Raw genomic sequence first — 12,652 nt, 5'->3', positions numbered from 1 at the left:
AGACAGCTCACCCAAAAAAGATCTTCCAACTTCAGAAAACTTTCTCCAGAAGCAAATTGGATAAATATTCCCCATCATATTAAACTTCCAGTGGGGGTTTTGTGTCCCCTACAGATGGGGTTCTAGACAACTACCCACTGCCTAAAGTCGCTGAGGTGCCAAGTTAAACCCCTTTGTAGAAACCCACAGCCCCAATACCAGGTCAGGCTCCATCCCATGGCAGCCGTCTCTCCTTGTCACCCTTCACTGCTGAAAGGACAGAAAAGGTCTCTCAGCAGATCCAGAACATAACAGAGGCGTCCAAAGCAAGTATGACTGTGCCGTGAATATTTAAAGACTCAGTAGTTCCTGCCCAGCTTCCTTGGCAGCAAGTTGAAAGACATAATAGATGAGAACCTCTGGTTGGGGAAGAGAACAAGATAGGGAAAAATATAAAGAAAGATGAGATGTCAGCAGTGAGAAATAGTGTTATTGAAATTACTAATTGTGACCATTTACTGAGCGCTTACTACATGCCAGGCCCTCAACTAATACTTCACATTTGTTATTGCATTCTACCCAACCTGTGAGGGGAGATTATCCCCATTTAACAGCTGAGGAAACTGAGGCTCAGAGAGGATAAGTGACTGTGCAGACACTCAACCAGTAAATAGAAAAGCCTGGTACACACCGTGTTAGTCTGAATCTCTAACCCACCACGCAGGTCAGCGCACTCCTCGTGGCTTCCAATCCTGACTCGGCCACTCCCTGGCTCCACAGGGCCCTCCACCACATTTCCACCCCTTTCTGCTTTCTCAATTGTAGGGTGAGGATGATGCCTTCTGCCTGCCCCACTGCCCAGAACTGTGTAGTCATCAACAAATATGAAGGTTGGAAAGCATTTTGTAAACTGCTGCGTGTCCCTGGGGTGCCTTCTGAATTAGAGCGGATTCCTTCCATGGTGAGTTGTCCCTCTTTACCCCTCACTGCTCTGCCAGGCACCGGCCCCTCGTGTTCTCCTGAGAAGTGCTTTCTGAAATAAACAAGGCCAGTGTGCAGCCCCAGTCGTGCTGACTCCAGGCTCCTGGGGCCCTGAGCCCTGCCCGTCCTTCCTTCTCATTTCCCTCTGCATGAACAGAGCAGTTGCGTGCCTAAGAATTGAAGCCAGGTTGCACACCACCCCAACAAAGGGAATGTCGTGATTTTTTCATGTGAGAAAGGAACACAAAATATGAAAATAGAAATGGATAGAGGGATAGAAGGACTTCACCCCACCGCTGATTCATTATTGCTAAAAAGGAGCACTTTCTAGTGCTCCAAAGCTACAAAATGTTTAGTATTTAAACATTTTAAGACTGGGCAAAATTAACAATGAGTTGGCTTGTGGGAGGAAAAGAAATGGTATTTTCTTGAGCTGGAGAAACTAAAAATAGTGTGAGTTTTTCCAAGCAGCAGTGGTGATACTTCAGGATGTGGCTACAAAGCATTTACTGCGACGGCATCTGGTACTGTCAGAGCTGGGTACAGTGATGCCGCACACCTGCCACAGTGATGCCACACGCCTGGGTACAGTGATGCCACACACCTGGGTACAGTTATGCTGCATACCTGGGTACAGTGAGGCTGCACACCTGGGAACAGTGATGCCGCACACCTGGGTACAGTGATGCCACACACCTGGGTACAGTGATGCCACACACCTGGGTACAGTGAGGCTGCACACCTGGGCACAATGATGCCACACACCTGGGTACAGTGATGCTGCACACCTGGGCACAATGATGCCACACACCTGGGTACAGTGATGCTGCACACCTGGGTACAGTGAGGCTGCACACCTGGGCACAATGATGCCACACACCTGGGTACAGTGATGCTGCACACCTGGGTACAGTGAGGCTGCACACCTGGGCACAATGATGCCACATGCCTGGGCACAATGATGCCTCACACCTGGGTACAGTGATGCCGCACACCTGGGTTCAGAAGTGAGGCGAGGGCAGCTTCCTCATCCCCTGTGCCTTTGCTCTCTCCAACTTGCCTGGAGACACCACCACGTCATGAAATTTCCACCAAATCTGTTTTATCCTAAGAATTCATGAAAATATCTCACTCCACTCCAAACAACAACAAAAGAGCTCATAACCTTTAGTAATTAAACATCAGTTTATTCCCCAATCTCAGAATGGAGGGTTGGGTTTCTCCTGTGCTCAAGAGGAGCCTCTTGGCCCAACACTGCCAGTTTGGGCTACTCCACAGCGACAAGACAAAAGCCTTCACTACGGACCTCATCCCCAGAGCTCCCTTGGCCATTGAGACAGATTATTTACCAATTAAGTCATTCATTTATTCATCCAGTAGGCATTTACCAAGCTCCTTCTAAATGCCTAGCATGAGGAACACAGCAGGGAAGAGCCCAGCCCTCCAAGAACTCTGTCTCATGGAGAAGGCAGACAAGGAGACGGTGACAAGTGCCACAACAAGGACTAACCACAGCGGGTGCAGGATCAGGGCAGTGGGGATCAGAAAGGTTTCACTCCAGCTGTACCATGTGCCACTGGGCAAGCCAGTTAACCAGTTTCCTCATCTGTAAAATGGGTGTATTAGAATCATATGGTTTTCATGAGGATTAGATGGATTTTAATAAAAAGCAGTGCAAAGTGCTTAGAATGGTGATTGCTCCAGCGTTCAGTAAATACTGTACATTAAGCTGAGACCTGGAAATGGATGGAATTGGGATGTGGGGGTGAAGGAAGATAAAGAAAGGGAGAGACAAATATATTCCAGAGAGAACACCATGTTTAAGGATTTATATTCCATAAATATTTCTTGAACAAATACATGTACATTCTTTTTTTATTAATATTAAATCATAGCTGTGTACATTAATGCGATCATGGGGCACCATACACTGGTTTTATAAACAGTTTGGCACATTTTCATCACACTGGTGATGCCTCCCTGGCATTTTCTTAGTTATTATATTAAGACAATTATATTCTACATTTACTAAGTTTCGGAGAAGTGAGACTAATGCAATCTTGAGAAGGCACACCCTTCCTCTATTTTTCCCTGATATGTGTGTGTGTGTGTGTGTGTGTGTGTGTGCGTAGGTGGCACAGAGTGGCACCTCGGTCAGGCAAGCCTGCTGCATTTTTCTTAGAAGCATCAACTTCTTGAGGACAGAGATTGAGTCTGTCCCCTCTTGGGATCCCATAGCCCTGAGCCAGAGTGGGCTGCAGGGCCTTATTCTTTGATCCCTCAAGGGCTCATAATTCACCTCTCTCCCGCCTCTTTCTGCTGTTCCATCACCACGTCCATCCTGAGAAAGGTCTTGGCCAAGATCATGGAGAGACCTGGATGTCCCTCCTCATGGAACAACCTGAGAAATGCAGGATAGGGGCAAATCACCCTGGGCTCGTGTTTGCCTCCTAGTTCTGCCCACTGGCAGCCCTGTGCCCATGTGTGAGTCACCTGGAACACCAGTGCAGAGGGCACCCTGGGCTCCCTGAGGATCAGACTCTGGGGTCTTCAATGAGGTGGGATGACCAACCTCCAAGTTCTCCCTGGATGAGAGTTTTCCTGGGTTTTTGGACTTTTAGTGCCAAAACCTTAACCTCTCTCTCAACCTTATTTCTCCTCTCTCCTGCTCTACCTCCTCCCCTAGCCAGACTGGAGTTATAGGCCATCACAGAGCAGCACCAGCCCAGACCAGAGTCAAGGCCAGCACAGAGCGGCACCAGCATGTTTTACTCGTTGGCTGACTCATGGGATCCATGTCCATGCAGGTCAAGGAGGGAGGAAGAGGAAGAACAGCTCTTGCCATTGCCTCTGTGACATTTCTGCACTGGAGGTTGGCGTCAGTCTCTGCCTGAGGTGGGAGGGCTGGGCGAATGTCTCCCGGAGAGTCCATGTAGGGCCAAAACCAGGCAAGCTGGGGTGTTCACAGGGCTGGGGGGCAGGGGAAGCTGGTCTATTCTGCTCTCCAAGTGGTCAGGATGATGGAATTTGTGACCTCTGGTGGCGCTGGGCCCAAGACTCTTCCCCATGAGAGTCACATGGGCAGGTCAACCCATGCTGACCTGCTAGCAGAGAGTGGGCAGGAGGCTGAGGGGTCCACTCAGCTGGGCCCCAACCCTGCCACACTGGAAAACCCAGGCGGTCCCAGGGGCCTCCAGTGCGCCCGCCTCAGAGATTGCAGCGGGCTCCCCGCCATTCTGGCAGAGAGACATCTCATGTTTTCAATTACCCGTCCCCATTTCCATCCTGGTTGGAGCTTAAACGCCAGGCTATATTAGGTCACACTGAGTGAGACCTGTTGTTCTTTCTCATTAGCTGTATCACATCGTATTTTTAGGGGTGGCCAAGACTGAAATAATGCCAGAGGTCCTGTTTTCTTCCTGAGTCCCCTAAAGCCACCTCCATAAAAATATCACACTTTGAGGTCCAGAAACCCCATAGTTCCTGCCAGTCTAGAAAGGAACCAGCTCTGAGACCAGGGACAAGGGACAGGAGGCCATGAGGAATCTGGCCCCTGGCCTGTTTCTCCATCCCCTGCAGCCTCACCTACGCCAACCACCACAAATCCTGCTGGGATCCTGGTTTCTTGTAGCCAGTGCAGGAGGACAAAGATCAAAGGCTCTTGTGTTAACCAAACTGCCTTCCTTAGAGCAGCCTTTCCTGTCCCTCTGTGGACCCCTGGCACTTCAGTGTGGGCCCTTGTGCACTACTGTCACCATGTCCATGATCCCCATGGCAAGGAGCGTTACAGTTTACAGTGTTGCCTCACCCAAGGGCTCCTCAGACTTATGTGGGGGTCAGGGTTATAAGACACCCATTTTCCAGATGAGAAAGTTGAGATAGCAAAAGGAGAGATGATGTGCCCAAGTCATGAGACAGCAAGTCTCTTAGCATGACCCCAGGCACTTGGCTCAGGGGCCAGGCCCAGCTGCCTGTGCAAGCCTGCACACTTGGCAGCCAAGAAGAAGCTATTGTGCATTGGATTCCCCTCCCCACGGTATACTCCTAGAAGTGAGAAGTCCTGGGAGAACTTCACTTTCTGCACTTTGCTCCCTTCCCACAACAGACAGCATCCTCAGGGCTATAGATGGGGCAGTAGAGAGAGGAGTGTGTCTGTGACTTCCCACCCATCTTCTGCCCCCTTCCTAAGAGTCTTCTCTCTCTCACACACAGAGAGAGAGAGAAAGAGAGAGAGGCAGGTGCAGGATCCAGCCTGTGAGAGTCCCAGCCCATCTCAGTGGAGTAGAGGGGGTAAAATTATGCCACTAGCGAGCTGAGCTGTGAGTTCCTTCCCTGGTCAGTAACCCAGCATGATGCCAACATGCTGGGGCCCATGGTGAAAAGGGCTCCCAGGAACAGGCAGGAGGAGGCAGAGGCAGTAGGGATCAAGGCCTATGTCAGTGGAGCTACTTTGGGAGCAGGGCCAGGTCTTCAAGATCCCATCTCCCTAAAACCCTGAGGATGCAGCTGCAGACAGCCCACCATGCTCTCTGCCCAGGAAGGGCAAGGGCACATCCTTTGCTCCATATCCTTCACAACCCATGGGCAGGACACAGACCACTTACCAGGGCTCACCCAGGGAAATGGCCTAGGACCTGCAGGGCAACACATCTTGGCTGTGTTTGCTTCTGCTTCCATGTGCCCAGCTTCCACATCAAGCCATGAATCCAGGTTCCTCCAACTGAGGCCTCAGTGCAGCTACTGGGGTGTCTGAACACCCCTCAAAGGAGCAGGAATTGAAGCCTCCTTCTTTCCATGGACACTTCCCACTGTCCCAGCCACCCCACCTGCACCTCCCCTTCCACACCTACTTTCTGCCCTCAGTCACTGCCTTCACACCACGGGCCCAGCCCCATCCCCATGACAATAAAGGCCCAACAGCTATGATTTAATAAAAATAAAAAAAAGGAAAAAAAAAAAAAAACAATAAAGGCCCAAGGATCAGCAGGGCCATACCAAACTCACTATGAGCAGGTTCTATGAGAGACCTCCAGGTGGTGACAGGGAGGTAAGGCACAGTCTTGGCACACCTGTAAGTCTCAGGCTAGAGAGAAAGGAAAGGTTGACGGACCAAATAAACAAATAAATAGTCGAATTATATGGCAAGACAAGGATCCAGAATGCATCCCCTACACGGGGTAAGCAGAAAGATGGGGAATGGGAAACAAACACGGAGGAGGGGAGTCAGTGACACGCCCGTTGGTCTTCAAGAGAAAAAAGAAACATGATCCCCACACATTCCTCCCTGTCTCGAATTACACAGGTTCATGAGGGACACAGACGTGCCGATCTCAGGATCCATATTCTGGACCACAGTGCACCTTCATTCTCACTGGGTCCATGTGCACACACAGCTGACTTACAGAGATTATTGGCATTGATAGGGCCTCATGCCCAATCATTTTTGCACAGTTTTGAAGGCTGAACATCTGTAGGAACCAGAAAAGAGGCACAATGTAAGTAAAAAAGCTGGCAGTGCAAATGACCCATGCTCTTAGCTGATCTGATCAAAGAGTACCCCCAAAACCCAACACACAAAAATACGCGCACATGCCAACCACCACTAAACCCATTCCTGAAAGTTTTACCATGAAATAAAGCATTGAGTGGCAATAGCTTGGGGACAACAGGATTGGGCCCATGGCCCTGACAATGATGACTGTGCTGTAATATTTGCAGAGCCAGGAAAGAGCTGTCCTCTCTAGAGTTCTGTCCTCTCAAGGAACATACCCTGAGACCGGAAGCCCAGATGACCAGGAGTCCTCTACCCACTACCAAATGATAGAGAAGAATTTCAGGAATTGATGAATGACTGAAAGTTTCTCCCAGCCTGTCCAAAGAGTTGGATCAAGTAACCTTATATACTCGACTTGTTGGCCTCTATAGGACAACATATAGATTATGGGTTTCTGACCTGGGACTGGTGGATTCCAACAATGAACTATTTAAACTAGTCTTACTACAGTCTGAACCAGAGAGTCGATCATAACAAAGATCCAGTGGCACCCTACTATAAAAGCAAAACACTCAAATTTATTTCAAAGTCATGCAATCTTGGAGCTGGGCATAGTGGCTCATGCCTATCCTACTAGCACTTTGGGAGGCCAAGATGGGAAGATCTCTTGAGCTCAGGAGTTCAAGACCAGCCTAAGCAAGAGACCCATCTCTACAAAACATAGAACTAGCCAGGTATGGTGCTAAGTGCCTATAGTCCCAGCTACTTAGGAAGCTGGGGCAGGAGGATAGCTTGAGCCCATAAGATTGAGGTTGCACTGAGCTACAATGGTGCCACTGCACTCTACCCAGGGTGACAGAGGGAGACTCTGTGTCAAAAAAAAAAAAAGGTCATGCAATCTTTGAGCATACTGATGAGGTGACTTTGACTCAAATGTCATAGGGTTGTAACTGTCAAGACATTCTTGGTTGGAAGTGACAGAAAACCCAACTTAGAAATAGGTCTCACTTCACACACATTTAGATTAAGGGCTTAATTGATGTCCCCAAGACTACATTTATTTTCCTCTTTCAGAGCTCTGCCATCTACCATGGTAGTCCAGGTGGTGGATGGACACAGCACATCTAGTGGAAAAAACACCTGCCTCTCTTGAGACAATTCCAGCAAAAGTCTCCTGGCATCTCACTGGCTCTGACCCATTCACAAATGGGACCACGACCCACTGTGGTCAGGGTGGGGATACAATGGCAGGCCATCAACCTGGGCTTGGCTCATATGGTCACCTTGGAGCCTACCCCAAGCACAGAGACTGAATGTAGTGAGAAGGAATTCCCAAATGTAGATGGGGGTGGGCCAGAGAATAAATAGGGGCTGGGGAGGCAGAGCACACATCTCACCATCTCCATCATCCCCATGACCTTGATGAGCTGCAGGTTGAAACCAATCTCCTCACCATGGTCACCACTATTCTCTCTGCACCAGTGAGAAGAGAGAGCTGGGAGTGCTACAGACAAGCTGGGAACACAGAGAAGGTAAAACAAAGTCTCCAGCCCCATGAAGAGCCTGGAGCTGGAATCTACCAAAGAGCATCATGTAGGCTGCTCATCACTGCCACCCTCCGCTTTGCTCACATGGTCTTGTCTTCCCCCCCCCCCACCACCACCAGGGGAATAGTCCAGACCTTGTCGGCAAAGTGGAGACGAAGATAGCAGGAGTCGTCTCTCTGCCCCTGGAGAGAAGGGGCCCAGGGGCTGGGTCAGAGGAGACACACATGGGACATTCTCTGTTGTGTCACTGGGACCGAGAGTGAGGCATCACCATTCCCAGCATCATCACCGTCACTAAGCAAAGACCCCAAAAGGAACAGCATGTGCCAAATCCAAAACCAAACAATTAAAAGATAAGAGAGCAAGTGACCACACTGGTCACTGGGACAACCAAGAGTGGGACACAGCCCAGCGGCAAGTGAGTGGTAGTGGGTGACTCAGGCTAGCACTGCAAACAGGGAGGACACACCAGAGCTGTGTGCGGATGAACCAGACCAGTGAAGAGAAGGCCCGGACCCTGCCAGACCCAGGCCACATAACAGAACCCAGAAGATGTGGCCATCAGCACACGCCCTGAGTGACCCTGACTTTTTGAGGCTCTCCTTTGAGGCTCCATGGAGGGTGGCACAGAGGAGGTGAGTCACCCAACGCCTCTGGTGCTGCACACAAGGGATTAGCAGGAAAGTGACGGCAAAGCACCGAGCCCTGAATGCTGACTAGTTCCAACCCCTTCTGGTCCCTCCCACTGAGTCAGGCCTAGCCTTACTTATAATGTGCCAAGGCCACCTCTTGTCTATGGCCTAAAAGCTGGGATAAGCACACTCATTGTCCAGCTCCTCTGCCATGAGTGCTAACAAACTCCTAGACCAGGGTTCTGTTTTCAATCTCTGCCTCTGTGTTTAAGCAGAGGCTCGTTCCCACACCCTGCAACACTCACTGCCACACCACGGGCACACACATCCCCTCCTCCACAGCCTCGAGGCCAGCATAAAGCTCTTCTCTCTGGGATCCCTCCCTGACCCACAGACCATGCCCCTCTCAGGCCTCCCTGGGGTGTCAGCACACAGCTTTGCACAGTCTGTCTTCATTTTCTAGTTGTTTCTAGCACATCAGAACCACAGCTCTTGGGGTGTCAGAAGACCTGCAGACCTCCTCAGGTTCCATCTTAGCCCTCTTTCCATGTCATTTCCTTTAGGAGCGGGGACATTGCCAGCAGGAAGGCTGCTCTTCCCTGGTGGGCAGCACTCCCCTGCTCTTGAAACCTCAGCACTGACCTTCTTCTTGCAGAGCTCAGCCTCTGTGGGGTGAGCGATTCTTGCTGTCTCCGCGCACATACGTGCTTGGGGCACCATCACAAAGGATGTGTGCCTCTTCCCTTGTGACTCTTAGCACTGTCTGCTCACTATTCTGTGTATTAATGTGGTTTTCAATGGTCATGTCTACTGACTTGGGTGTATTCCATCACAGAAAGCATCATCCATTCATTTATCTGTAAGTGTTGACTGGATGCCTACTATGAGTTGCAGGTGCCTGAGATGCAGAAGGAAACAAAGTCCCTCCCTCATGGAACTCACATGCTCCCAGATGAGACGTGATACGCGTGTGAATATGATGTGACAAACACACAGCCACATGCTGAAGCAGTGGTAGAGCGGACACAAGCTGAGTGGCCTTGGCCAAGTAGCGAGATGAGATCAAAGTCCTGTCACTCTCCCCCCACTTGGTTGCCTTCCTTTTTGCTTCACCCTTAAATTCTTGCTAAATTGGCAAGACACAATCAATAGCGGGAGGGGCAAGGGAGACTTCTTAACAGTAGTTTAGGGAAGTTACTAAGGAGTAGGTAAAATAGATAACAAAAAGATTAGTAACTGTTAAACGGTAGAAAGCATTAGACATTAAGTATAGTGTAAGTGTGTAAGAAATCATAATCAACTGTTTACTGTTTAATGAAATGTTACAGGAGGCAGAAGGGAAAAGGGGGAGGCAGAGGCAGCGGTGTTGAGAAGTCTGAGCTACAGAAAGCAGTCCGCTCTGCCCCAGTCTACCCTCCGCGACCCCCACCATACTGAGAGGCCCAACCAGACATGGTGGCTAGAAAGATACCGTTAGAAGGAATGACCAAAACCAATGTGACTGGATGTCTGTGATTATTTTTATTGTATACCCTGTAAGCATGTAAACAATACCTGCCTCTGCAATTTTCTGATCCTGTAAACATAAACTCACCCAAGATTGCATCAGCCCACATTCTATAAGCTGAACTCTACCGGTGGTCGGGGCTGCTCTCCATATTAGGGGAACAGCCGGCCATTCAATCTTTTCTTTAATAAAGACTTCCTAATTGGCACTATATCAATTGACATTGGGTCTTGATATCTCGCATCCGGCCTATAATAGTAGGTAGCCCACCTGTGAAGTCAGAACTATAGTACGCCCCACCCGTGGGGCTGGGGGAGCTGGTGGAGCTCACATGAGAAATCTGATATGAAGAGGGTTTCACAGAAACCCCCCACACATATGAGTTTATTAGAGTATCCCCAATCCCCAAACAGTGGACAGCAGACTATTTTCAATGTTTGCTAGTAGAAACAGCACTGAGGCAAGCATCTCTGAGCAGCTCCTCCTTTCCTTTCTTTTAACATTATTTCTTTTGTGTCTGTTTTTCAAGAGTGTGAGAATGGAGAAGAATGATATTCTAAGTGATGTTACAGCTTTACTCACACGCTGGCAGACTTCTCTCCAGAAGACCAGGCCCAGTTTACATATCATACCAGGTTTATACAATCACGTGTTTCTAGGAATGATATTTAAAATATTAGCCTTCACAGCTCGGCGCCCGTAGCACAGTGGTTTCGGCACCAGCCACAAACACTAAGGCTGGTGGGTTTGAACCCAGCCCAGGCCAGCTGAACAACAATGACAACTGCAACAAAAAAAATAGCCAGGTGTCGTGGCGGAAGCCTGTGGTTCCAGCTACTTGGAAGGGTGAGACAAGAGAATGGCTTAAGCCCAAGAGTTTGAGGTTGCTGTGAGCTGTGATACCACAGCACTCTACCAAGGGTGACATAGTGAGACTCTGTCTCAAAACGAAATAAATAAATAAAAAATAATAAAATAACAAAAAAGAAATATTAGGCACCAGTAGAACATGGGCACACTGTAATTAGAACAGACCTCTGCTGTAAACACCTGGTACTGCCTCAGCCTTCCTGCCATGGGATTGTATGATTTCTCTTTTTATAGTGACTTTATTTTTTTATGTGATTTCCTGATTTCTATCTTTTGTCCCTGTGAGATCTTCCAATTGCTCTCAGATTCATTTCTCTCATGGTTAGAAAGTTGTTCAATTAACCAAATAAGATGCTTTTATTTCCTCATTGTCAACCAGCAACACTGGTAACAACTCCCACATTATTAGTAGTAGATCTTAAGTGGGTGGAATAGGACATTGTTCTGAATTATATTTTTTTATGTAATGTTTTTTCCCATTGTGTTTGTTTCCTTTTGGGTGAGGTTTTCTTTTTTTTTTTTTTTTGAGACAGAGTATCACTATGTCACCCTACAGACACCCACCACAATGTCTGGCTATTTTTTTTTTTTAAGAGACGGAGTATCACTATGGCACCCTTGGTAGAGTGCTGTGGCATCACAGCTCACAGCAACCTCCAGCACTTGAGCTTAGACGATTCTCTCACCTCAGCCTCCCAAGTAGCTGGGACTACAGGCACCCACCACAACACCCGGCTTTTTTGTTGTTGTTGTTGTTGCAGTTTGGCCAGGGCCGGGTTTGAACCCGCCATCCTTGGTATATGGGGCCAGCACCTTACTCACTGAGCCACAGGCACCACCCCCTTTTTTTTTTTTTTTTTAGCTGTCATTGTTGTTTGGCAGGCCCGGGCCAGATTCAAACCCACCAGCCCCAGTATATGTGGCCGGCACCCTAACTGCTGAACTACAGGCGTCAAGCCAAAGGTTTTCTTCTTTTGTTCAGTTGTGAACTTTTTTTTTTAATTTGTATGAATTAATCATGCCCATCTTCCCTCACCATAGCCTTTATTTCTTCCATAGATAAAATATAGCTTCTTTTTCAATTGGGGATACTGCAGTGTTTTCTTCTTCTTTTCATTTTTTTTTTTTTTTTATTTGTTCTTGTTGCAGTTTTTGGCCGGGGCTGGGATTGAACCTGCCACCTCTGGTATATGGGACTGGCGCCCTACTCCTTGAGTCACAGGTGCCACCCTCCTTCTTCTTTTCAAAGAGGTTTTTCTTGCTACAATAGTTAGGCATAACCAGTATGGAAAAATCTCAAATTTTCTTATACACAGGAAATTTTAAGAAAGAAAAAACTTATCCACAAACATCCCTCCCAGAGATAACTAACAGTTTGGTTGTTTCCAGTTTTATTTGTGTTGTTGTTGTTATTGTTGTTTTCAATCTCTATGAGATCATATTCTACAGGTTATAACCTGTCTTTTTCTCTTAAATCTATATTATGAATATTTTTCCACATAGATTTGTTTTCTTAAATATGTAAAATATTCCAGTTTATAAATGTTGCAGAGTTAACTCTGCAAATGTTGCAGAGTTAATGCCCTATTGTTGGTGAGGATTACCGTTTCTAATTTCCCATCGTTATCTATAATACACATAG

Source organism: Nycticebus coucang, chromosome 3 (assembly GCF_027406575.1).
Source record: "Nycticebus coucang isolate mNycCou1 chromosome 3, mNycCou1.pri, whole genome shotgun sequence".
In the NCBI taxonomy this organism is placed as follows: domain Eukaryota; kingdom Metazoa; phylum Chordata; class Mammalia; order Primates; family Lorisidae; genus Nycticebus; species Nycticebus coucang.
This window is presented reverse-complemented; position numbering follows the sequence as displayed.